This window comes from Schistocerca nitens, chromosome 2, assembly GCF_023898315.1.
Source record: "Schistocerca nitens isolate TAMUIC-IGC-003100 chromosome 2, iqSchNite1.1, whole genome shotgun sequence".
Classification (NCBI taxonomy): Eukaryota; Metazoa; Arthropoda; class Insecta; order Orthoptera; family Acrididae; genus Schistocerca; species Schistocerca nitens.
Genome location: NC_064615.1, coordinates 846,087,630 through 846,100,079, shown reverse-complemented (window position 1 = coordinate 846,100,079; position 12,450 = coordinate 846,087,630). Strand labels below are relative to the sequence as shown.

The following is a 12,450-nucleotide window of genomic DNA, read 5'->3' as shown; positions in this document are numbered from 1 at the left end:
TCTTAGCAACTGTACAGTCCAGATGTACAACACATGCGTTTGAGAAGATGCACATTCAATAAGCACCGAATCACAGAGCAGAGTGGTTTTACGACTACTACTATTACTACTACTACTACTAGCTTTGAAGTTTTGAATCACCTGAAAGAAGCAGTGATCCATAGTCGTGATCATTTCACATGTAAGAAATACATGTGGTGCACGGTAAACCGAGGGGCAGCACATTGAAACAAAGACGGGAAAACGATTTAATTGTAAGACTTTCTCTACATCGTTCAGATCAACGCAGTGTTTTTACCCAATAATCAATTTAAAGTTGTAGGTACGCCAATCAACTGAAGCAACATGAGTTCAGACAAAGTTAGTGAAAAAGCTTCAGAAAAAGTAATACATTCTTAATTTCGTAAAGAGTCGTATTCTTCTGTAAACTGAATTAGGATGACTCTGTATCAGCGACTGTCGTATCAAAAATTGCAATAAAAAAACGTAGTTTCTCATTTAGTGACACAGAATACGTACAAACAGAGCTCGCCTCTCTCAACGTCTGTTTGAAACCTAGACGACACTGGCGCCTCTCATTTACTGTTAATGTGAGTGACTATTGAATACCCCAGGCCCATCCAAGAATTGCGCCCGGCAGTGTAGTTCAGCGCCCCGTCCGCGACCGTGTGTCGCTAGTGTCGGCATATGAGCGAGAGAGACAGCTGAGGAGAGAGTGAGACCGCACACCACTGCTCTGCGGTGGACTGTCCCGCAGTCAGATCCAACGCAAACAAAGTAACAGAGGAAGCGCACCTCTGTAAAAGAGGCCTATTAGCGGTACAACAAGCAAACCATTTACGTTTAGGTAACAACTAGTGTTCGTGTGGCAGAATTACTACGCAAAGCTTTAGACAACAATATCCAAAACAAGAATCGAAGAACATCTTAGTTGTTTTCTGACCCACAGGTTCATTCTATTAGTACTGCACGTGCACAGTCGTCATATGTACAATAGGCGTCTTCTGAAAAATATATCAGTTTCTTAAATGAACTAGAGTCGCCAGCCGATGTGGCCGAGCAGTTCTAGGTGCTTCAGTCTGGAATCGCGCGACCGCTACGGTCCCTGCCTCGGGCATGGATGTGTGTGATGTCCTTAGGTTAGTTGAAACGCCCCCTTAGAAAAATTAATGCATTATTGTGCTGATAAACCTCTTACATTGTTTGATTTTCAAATGAAACGTCCCCTTAGAAAAATTAATTAATTACTGTGCTGATAAACCTCTTACATTGTTTGATTTTCAAACAGCTGAGCAGAACTGAACGTACTCAGACATTTCGCTCTTTACCTATTCTGATCAACACTAAACTGACAGCCAATATTTTCAGCGCAACGCAAACTGACTTTGAAAAATCCCTACAAAAGAATGGCCCTGACTAACAATAACCTATACCTCTCAAGAATCACTTAACTCACAAAAATCTTCGTTACTCGAACTACTGCAATACAGTGAGCGCCACTACTGCCAGCTAAATAAAAGATTCTAACTACTAAAGGCACTAACTACTGATAGGTATAGTCAGCAAATGAAAGATTTTGATAGAGAACAAACAATGTATTTACCTTAATAGTGTTGAAAAGTAATTATATGTAATTTTGTTCATGACATCCATTCTTACAAATTTACTGTCTCTGATAGACACACGTCCAGATCATCCGCTCTCCAAACTCCGCCATCTCTCTCCCCACACCCACCACTGCTGGCGGCTCACCTCCAACTGCGCAATGCTACGAGCTGTTAACATCCAGCTGCCCAACACTACAATAGCAAACAACAATGCAAATCAGCCACAGACTGCACACAGCAGAGCCAGTGATTTTCATACAGAGCGCTACGTGGCGTTACCAATAAAAAAAAAAAAAAACCTAAACAGCCTACTTACATCGTTAGGTTCAAGTAGTTCTAAGTTCTAGGGGACTGATGACCTCAGATGTTAAGTCCCATAGTGCTCAGAGCCATTTGAACCATTTTTTGAACTAGAGTCATAAATATTCTATTTTAGAAATAACTTCATGTAAGGGATATAGAGTCCCATTCTTACTGTTAGCAGTTAAAAGTAAATATTTTTTTGTTATACTTCGGGCTACATCTCTTTGTATCCCTTTTCAGAGTTTAGAAATCGGATCCTTAGTTTGCTATTTTGTACGTAATAATTTTAACCGAGCCAGTTTGAAAACTTATTAAAAAATAGAATTAAGGTTATAAACCTCTTTAATTCTTACCGCCAACATTGTTAAAGAAGACAATTAACATTTTACACTTTTTTTTCTTTTTCGAGGAAACGGTTTTGTCAATGTTTGGTACAATATTCCCTGAGGCCGATAACGTCAAAGAATTAGTCAAATTTTTATCGCCAAGTAATGAACGGTTCTTAGTTTTAGCAAGCTTTAGAAGAGAGAAAAAGCGCTCACAGATATACGTGGAACCAAACATTGAGAGAACTTAGGCCGCGTGCTTGTGCAAAAGAGGATATTTCTCTCGCGGAAGACAGCTGTAAAAGTCATCCAAAGTTTTCCACATAAGAAAGCGGTCCTTCAGGCGGATATGGCACTGTAGGTCAATCAGCTCTAGTTGAAGCACTTGTGAGACGTCCTCTGTCGAAGGGAAAACGGGCGAACAAATGTATATAAGGCCGGTTGAAGCTCACTTATCTCCAAAAATCTGTTTTCAAACTGTTGTTGTAATTCGCAAATGATTGCAACATAATCTGAAAAATCCACATCTTCTTTAACGCAGTCTAGTGCAGGAAAGTGCCCACAGTTTTTCTCACGCAATTGTTTTTCCCACAAAATAAGTTTTCTTTTTTATGCTTGAATCGTCTGCACTAAATCAACGACATAGTGATTTTCGCGTTGGAGTGAAATGATCAAAGTATTTAAATGACCAGTAGGGTCACTCATAAAAACCAAATTCGCCACCCACTTAGGATCACAAAGTAATTCTTCTGGACGTCCTTTCATTTCCAAAAAGCTATTTATTTCGCCCCCCCCCCCCCCCCAAGGAGAAAAACCTTTCCTCTGCTCAGCCATCTTACTTCCGTGTGGTAGGGGATGGCCGGGTATTCTGCTTCGATATTAGACAGAAATTCTTTAAATTGGCGATGTGTGAGACCATGCGAGCGAAGATAGTTAACCGTTCGAAGAACTGTGTCCATAACATTTTTTTATGTTGACAATCTTCGCACAAAGTACCTCCTGGTGTATCAGACGATGAACTGTCGCGGATAAGGAACAGCCAACTTCAGCCATTTTTGAGTTCGTATCCCTCGTAGCGCACGGGCTCCATCCCTTGTTACACTGGTCAGACATTCCCATTCAAACCCATTGACTCTAACATGTTTTCCACGGTTCGAAAAATATCCAAACCCGTGGTTGTGTCTTTTAATGGTATAAGATCGAGAAATTCTCCGGTGACACGCAGATTGTCGTCGACACCTCGAATGAATATGACGAGCTGAGATATGTCCGCAACGTCCACGGACTCGCCAAGAGCGATGGAAAGTGAAATGAAGTTTGCCGCCCTCTCCATTAAATGGTTCAAATGGCTCTGAGCACTATGGGACTCAACTGCTGTGGTCATCAGTCCCCTAGAACTTAGAACTACTTAAACCTAACTAACCTAACGACATCACACACATCCATGCCCGAGGCAGGATTCGAACCTGCGACCGTAGCAGTCGCACGGTTCCGGACTGCGCGCCTAGAACCACGAGACCACCGCGGCCGGCGCCCTCTCCATTAATTGTTGCTTTATATCTGAGACCATATCTTCGACTGTGTGAGCAACAGTTTTAGGCGAAAGAGCTATTTTTTTCATTTTTCCATGAGGTCTAGTGCACTAGTATAAGCCGCAGAGTCGACCAGGCAATCCTTGATTAGATTCCCAGCAGCAAAGGGTTTCCCTGCTTTCCCAATTCTCAGCGATCATTTGTAACTTGCACAAACTTTGCCCACCTGTTTCCTGCTCGTACCACGCCAAAAAAGAACATACAGTTAATTTTGTACGATCGTGTTTTTGAAACATTTTTATCACTTTAACAATTAATTGTTTCATTCATTGAAACTAACAAAAAAGATTGGTTTTAGATGCGTTTTCCCCAGTTCCGCTGAAAAGGACAGTAATGTGTGGTCGCAAAATAAATTTTTATCTATTTCAATATTTGCGTACAGTGGCATGGCGAGGCTCGGCGGGCGGTCCGCACCGCCAGCTAAGCGGCGCGGCTCGGCCACCTGCGAGAATATACGAATCCGCCCGGGGCGCTGGCCGCGGGCGATCGCGGGCGCTAGCGCCCCAGGGGCACAGTTTGGACGAGCCTGGAATACCCGGATAATATAAAGCTATATGCGTCAGGCAGCAAAGCAAAAAGCAAAACTGTAAGTATTTTTGTGCATTAAGAAAAAATGCACGTTTTGTTGGTATGGTAGTCAACACATTCCTATACATATCGGTAACATTGGGAAATGTGTAACATAGTAGGTAAATGATAAATCAATGTACCATACAGACAGAAATTTAAGTGCAGGATTGCCGAATAGGAAATTAACAGACGAGGTTTATGAATGCTGGGGCTCTTTTTCTAAACGGCAAACTTTCTATATATAATTTAATCGTACAAATTCCTGTTTTCAACTGGATCAACACTTGGTAGCAGCGGTTTTGCTAAGTAGTTTCAGGTGTGTGCTACCGTTGCTCCTTCAGCATGACCAGGATCATTTCCATCCCTCCATCCTTATCTCCATGAGCTAGTGATCTATGTTTAATAACCTCATTTTGACAGCACCTTTACTTTCCACTTTCTTCTGAACTTAAACTTCTTTCTTATCTTCTTTTCCTGTTATATGCAGCAATATCAAGCTTTCATACCTTCAAACTACGATAAAGCGTCATCAGGGTATTAAAATCAACTGCGCATTTTGGATCCTTGTGGCTTACCTATTTCATCGCAGTCAGAAAATGGATCCAAACGCAGTACACGGAACTACAATTCTGTGTTTTGCAAATTCTTCTGCACTAGAAAATTGGATTTAAGCAGCTCTGTCAGGTATTGGAAGCAGAGAGAAAAGTTATTCGTTGCATTTGTATATTACTGACAGCATTGTCCAGTATCTGTAGGAAAGCAATTACTTTCCATAAATCTGGTAGAATCACTGGTAAACTAAACGGCAACCGAAAATATATGAGGTGCGACAATAAAGTAATGAGACTTATTTTCTTTGCAGGATGTGGCAACCCTGCAGGCTTGCGTAGGCACAATATCTTCGACCTTGGTCTATGAGCTGCTTCTAGTCCAAGAGGCACGCTCAGTCGTGAATTGTGCTGTAATAAGTTAAGACGTGTTTGTGTCTCTCGTCACGGAAATGGAACCGTATAATATTGCGCAACGGTATGCCATATCGTATTGCGTTAAATTGGGTGAAAACGCGATGAAATGGTTCAAATGGCTCTGAGCACTATGGGACTTAACATCTATGGTCATCAGTCCCCTATAACGTAGAACTACTTAAACCTAACTAACCTAAGGACATCACACAACACCCAGCCATCACGAGGCAGAGAAAATCCCTGACCCCGCCGGGAATCGAACCCGGGAACCCGGGCGTGGGAAGCGACAACGCTACCGCACGACCACGAGATGCGGGCAAAACGCGATGACAACTTACGGTAAGCTTCAGAAGCTTTTGTAGAGGAACTTTTGTCAGGAGCTCTAGTTTTTCGTTGGCATAAAATGTTTAGTGAAGGCAGAACGGATGTTGAAGATGAAGACCGCAGTGGACGCCCATCAACCTCATGGACGGATGTCAACTTGGCCAGGGTGCGTGAACTCTTACGATCTGATCGAAGATTATCCGTGAACATGATTGGAGAAGAACTGAACATCAATCGAGAAACGGTTCGTCTAATAATAACTCAAGATCTTGGTACGAGAAAGATTTGTGCAAAAATGGTTCCCAAAAATCTCACACCACAACAGCGAGAAACACGGAAAAATGTGGCAGCTGATCTGTTAGAGCAAACGGAAATCAATCCAGAATTGTAAAGCCGTGTTATCATTGGTGATGAAAGTTGGTTATTTCAGTACGATCCAGAGACAAAACGCCAAAGTTCGCAATGGTGCTCAAAGGGATCACCCAGACCTAAAAAAGCTCGCATGTCAAAGTCAAAAGTGAAATGCATGCTTGTGTGCTTCTTTGATTCCAAGGGAATTGTTCATAAAGAGTGTGTGCCTCCTGGACAAACAATTAACCAATATTACTACAAAGAAATTTTAGAAAGACTTCTTAAAAGAGTTCGTGTCCGTGCCAACATTGCTGATAATTGGATTCTGCATCATGATAATGCGCCATCCCATACCGCTCTGTCAGTACATTAATTTTTAACCTCAAAACAAATTTCAGTACTACCACTGCCACCTTATTCGCCAGATATCGCTCCGTTCGACTTTTTTCTATTTCCAAGAGTCAAAACGGCGGTGAAGGGACACCATTTTCAAACAACACAAGATGTCCAAAAAAACTTTGACGAGGGTTTTGGAGGATATTACAGAAGATGAGTTCCAGAAATATTACAATCGATGGCAGAAGCACTGGAAAAAGTGTGTGCGATCAGAAGGGAACTACTTTGAAGCAGACAACACTAAACTTGACTAAAACGGTAATCAACATTTTTTTTCACATCAGTCTCATTACTTTATTGTCGCACCTCGTATATCACTTCTTCGTTTTCATGCAGCTTAGAAAATTTTGATTAAGAAATTATCCTTGACCGAACAACTTTGTTAGATCAATTCTTTCACTAGAGCAAAGTTAGCCTTGGTTTTTAATAATATGAAGACATTAAGTTCAGAGCTAGAGTATCTGCAGTACTCCTTCCATGGGCAACGAGAAGATATGTTCCATGATATTTGTTACCCTACTAGGAGCCGAAGTACTCAAAATTCCCTCGTCGTCCCGGGTGCTGCCATCTGTGTATTAGAATGAACACGTGAAAATTCCCGTGGCTGCTGACAGTTACATAGGCAACAATTGACCGATCCTTACGATGAGGTGGCTGAAGACTTCGCTTTGTTGTTACAGGTATTTCGTGTTTCTTGATATCTGCAGACAGTGGTATATGTTATAAAATTACATAGCATTTATCTGATATTTTATGTAATATGCCTGACGATTATACTTGAAAGTATTTTCCCACCACAGCCTTACACATCCAAAACATAACGTAAATATGTAGGAAAATTTGCTTTCACAGTACAAGCCGGAAATTCTTTTAGGAGCACTTCCCACAATTAGAGTGCGTGACATATTTGTTTATTGAAGTATTGCTTAGGAATATTAATTTCGCCTTTGTATTTTACATTACGAAATTATTTTAACAAATATAAAAATGTGCTGCGGTGACCTTCCTCAATTTCTGAGGATTCCGACGATTTGTAAACAGACGACGAAGAAAATATTTTTGACAACAACCACATTCAATTGCTGATTCTCCCCAAAAAATGTCCTCAGTAGTGGACAGTATTGTTTCACTCCATGGAATACGTTCAGTCTCAGTACATTCTCCTACTGAGTCGACAAAAACTTCAAGCTCTGATCGATGGTGGGGGAATTGGAACTGACTGAGGTAAAACAATCCCTGAGTATTTTGACATACAATACATTCTGCGAGTGAAAGTGTTCTTTAAAACTTGACGCGCTAACGACATTTTCTTGATGTCATCAGTAATAAAAATAATTGGGTTGTTGAACAAACAAATCTGATGTATCTCAAGAGGGAACAGCTACAACGACAAAAAACTGGGTGGACACGAGAGACTGGGAAATCAAAGCATTTGATTGCTTGCTCATCATTACGGGCATTCCCATATTGTCACTGCTATCAAATTATTAGAGTTAGAGACACTTTTTCTCGTTGAATCTGTGCCGAAAGTAAAGTCTCTGAAAGGTTTAAAAACTTCTGGAAGATGTTCACCTCAGCGATAACACAGATTGAAACTGTAATTACTAAAAAATCTATTTCTCACTGTATCCATAACATCCAACGATTAAACTTTTGTAGGTTTGTGCGATTATGCGGACAAAAGATCATCTACAAATGACTAGTACATTTTTGTTTCTTCTCACAATACCTATTTATACAAGGGAAAATTACTGTAAAAGTTTCCATAACGTTGCCTCCCATACAAAATTTCCGGAAAATAGTTGTCTGAAAAACGTATCTTTTTGCACTGTAAAGCAAATACGGGCAATGGCAAGATACAGAACTCTCAACTGTTACTTGTAATAAATTTAAAAAGATGTGCTAAAGAGTGAGATAACCGACAAGCAGTGGCAGGTTAGCCCTGTAATACGGCACCAGCAACAAAGTTTAACTACAGATTTCAATCACATTGTGAGAATTTATTAGTAATGCTCAGTACCGATAATTTGCATCTTTCGGGGCACCTCTTTTAACTACACAAAGGCAAACTATACTGCTCATGCACTCAATCACAATCATGGACACGATTCTCTCACACAGTTTGCACTTCATAAGTGACTGGTGGAAGACAATGGCGAAGTACCACAAGTAGGGCTTCACGCAAACTGGGTTCAGGTACTGTTGCCAATTCCTATTGCCGAGATTGGTATTAGGTTTCAGAAGTCACAATTATTAGATTTCAGAAGGAAATCTGGACGTCTCGGTTACAGGAAACAGGCTCCGTTGGTATCTCCCTGAGGTCGTATTGCGTCTCCGGCGTGGTCTGTGTAATTGCGCCGGCCACACGCCGGCGAGCGTGGGGTCCCGGCGTCTCGCCCAGACGCCACTGCGACCACCTTCGCTGTCGTGCCCGCAGGGCAGCACCAGGCGGCGGTGCGCAAGCGCGCTGCCCGCACCGGGGTGCGATCCCCTGCCCCGCCGCGCCCCTCCAAGCACCGGGCACGACCCCTCCAACTGCCTCCCCTATAAGTGGTCCCTGCTTCCCAGCTGTAAGGTCAGTGGCACACGGTGCGTCGTCCTGGCTTCACTCCCAGTCTGTGACAGAGGCTTTAGCCAGGCGTGACTCTCACCACACACGACTGCTCGTACAACCCCACGTAATCTTTCACGTATTGGGGTGGTGTAGAACTTTAGACTACTTTTTATTTTTGGATAGTACCCGGTGGTAATAATTAAAATGCAGCTACTCATAGAGGCTCAGTGTGAGCTGCAACTATGGTATGGCATCGAAACTTGGTAAAATTCTAAAGCGTTATTGCAGAACCGATTTACGCTGGAACAAATTAGTTCCAACTTTGGCCATCAGGTGCAAATGAATGCAAGAAAGACGTATAGAAATGTTTTCTTATGTAATGGATAATGGATTAGGAACGGAACGTGGGCAGAAAAGGTCAAACAAGTGAGAAAGGCGTAATGTTAACCGCCACTTACACAGTTTGCTCAATATGAGCACCGGAAACGTCGACGAGATACTGCATCCGTAAAACGAGGCGTTCAACAGTCACTTACAGCAGTTCCGTTGGAATCCGAACCACGTATTCTTGTCACTGATTTTCCTATCAGGTAGAGGTCGAACGTGTCCCTGTTACACGCGTTCCTTTAGATATACCCAGAGCCAGGTTAATTTGCAGGCCATGCATCTGGAAGACCCTGAGATAACACATTCCTCGAAGGCTGCATTAAGGAGATCTTTCACTGGGCGAGCGACATAAGGTGTCGACCCATCTTTCATGAAGACAGGGGTTTCCACACAGTTACGCTCTTCCAAAGCATGAAACATTTGAGGTACGAGGAGGTCTCGGTAACTTGGAGATGTCACGGTACACCTGAGAGGCCCTCTGGGTATATTCTCTTCAAAGACGAACGATCGACAGTAAAGATACTTGTGAATCACATACGGCGAGTGCAATAGCTCTTCGTGCACAACTCGCCGTTTAACAGTACACAAAATCCGGCAGTTCTTTATATTGTCTGCCCTCTATAGCGTAAAATGTACCTCGTCACTCCATAGAATGTTCCCCAGCCACATTTCATCAACTTCGATCCGTGCCAGAAGCCGAAGTGCATATTAAGAATGTAGCTGCCGATCATGAGATTTCAGTTGCTGCACCGACTTGATCTCGTATAGGTTTCAGTGTAAAACAGACCGCAAAACTTCCCGTATTGTTGACGTTGCAATGAACAATTTCTGTGACACTGCACGAGCAGTACCACTATCTTCTTTAAATCATGTAATGAGATCCGGTCTCTTCTCAGACGTTTCAGCTGGCGATACTCTCTCAATGCAGCACTGTAATTGCTGCTGTTCATAGAAAACAGTTTCGTTAATAGCGCACCGTCTCTCTTCTCGATAGCCATACCGTTCACTAACGTTTGTCAAATGACAGCGTCATACAAACACTATACAGAACCAGATTTGCACCTGGTGGCCACAATTGGAAAGAACTGATTTCTGGCGTAAATCGGTTCCCCGTTAATGGAGGAGGAGATTAGTGTTTAACGTCCCGTCGACAACGAGGTCATTAGAGACGGAGCGCAAGCTCGGGTGAGGGAAGGATGGGGAAGGAAACCGGCCGTGCCCTTTCAAAGGAACCATCCCAGCATTTGCCTGAAGCGATTTTAGGGAAATCACGGAAAACCTAAATCAGGATGGCCGGAGACGGGATTGAACCGTCGTCCTCCCGAATGCGAGTCCAGTGTGCTAACCACTGCGCCACCTCGCTCGGTCCCCGTTAATGTATTAGCATATCTACCAAGTGTCGCTGCCATACCATAATTACAACCCACACTGGATCTCCGTCAGTGGCAGCAGTTTAAATTATAACTAGTAGACATGAAATTTATGGAGGTCGAAAATCTCCTCTGCAGGAATCAATGTGGATTCCGCAAACAACGAGGATCTGAAATTCGGTTCCCTCTCTTCGTTCGTAAGATCCAGAAAGCAGTAGATATCAGCGTTCCGGCTGATACTGCGTTCCTTGACTTCCGGAAGGGGTTCGATATAGTTCCTCTCTGGCGCCTACCGAACAAAATATGGAATATCACACCAGCTTTGTGAGTGGACTGAAGAGTTCCTAACAAACAGGTCATAACTTTTCACTATAGCATAAATAGCCTAGTGGATCATTTCGGAGGTTCCATGAGGCTGTTCGCGCATGATGCTGTTGTATACAGAGGATTCGCAGCTATGGAAAATTGTACCGAGATGCAGGATTGGCAATTGACCTAAAACATAAATAAATATAACGTGTCTTGTACACATATGGGCGGAAAGACCCGTTATTGTATGATTCCATGATAGCAGGATAATCACTGGAAGCAATGACGCCCATTAAATATCGCAGAGTGTGCGTACAGAACGACAGCGATTTAAAGTGGAATAACTGCATAAAACGAATCGCACGGGAAACTGATGCTAGACAGATTTTCATTGAAAGAATCCTTAGGAAGTGTAGTCCTTCCGCGAAATAGGTAGCTTACAAAAACATCATTAGACGATACTTGCCAACGGCCTTGCAGCAGTTGTAACACCGGTTCCCATCAGATCACCGAAGTTAAGCGCTGCCGGGCTGGGCTAGCACTTGGATGGGTGACCGTCCGGTCTGCCGAGCGCTATTGGCAAGCGGGGTGCACTCAGCCCTTGTGAGGCAAACTGAGGCGCTACCTGAATGAGAAGCAGCGGCTCCGGTCGCGAAAACTGACAACGGCTGGGAGAGCGGTGTGCTGACCACATGCCCCTCCGTATCGGCATCCAGTGACGCCCCTGGACCGAGAGGATGACACGGCGGCCTGTCGGACCGTTGGGCCTTCCAAGGCCTGTTCGGACGGAGACGACACTTGAATGCTGTTCGTTAGTCTGCGAATCATACCAGGTAGGGTTGATAAAGGAAATAGAGAACATCCAAAGAACGGCTGCACGTTTCGTCACATGTTCGTCTACTGAAGACGAAAGTTGCACAGAGATACTCATCCAACTCCGGTGGTAGATGCTAAGACAGTGGTGCTGTGCATCACGGTCTTGTTCATTATTAATATTCTGAGAGCATACGTTCCAAGAAGCGTCAACCAATATATTGCTTCTTCCTACGTCACAACTCGCAGACCATAAAAGTAAAATTAGATAGATTAGAGCTCTAATGGAGCCTTCCCAACAGTCGTTCTTCCTGCGCACCATTCGTGGCAGGAGTAGGAAAACAATGGTTCAAATGGCTCTGAGCACTATGGGACTTAACATCTATGGTCATCAGTCCCCTAGACCTTAGAACTACTTAAACCTAACAAGGGAACCTCCCCATCGCACCCCCCTCAGACTTAGCTATAAGTTGGAACAGTGGATAGGCCTTGAAAAACTGAACACAGATGAATCGCGAAAACAGGAAGAAGTTGTGTGGAACTATGAAAAAAATTAGCAAAATATACGAACTGAGTAGTCCAC

The 12,450-nt window shown here is 43.2% G+C and overlaps 1 pseudogene; it reads left to right on the top strand.

The window, feature by feature from the left end:
• The first annotated feature begins 11,518 nt into the window (after positions 1–11,518).
• LOC126238055 (5S ribosomal RNA) lies at positions 11,519–11,636 on the top strand (annotated as a pseudogene).
• The last annotated feature ends 814 nt before the right edge of the window (positions 11,637–12,450 follow it).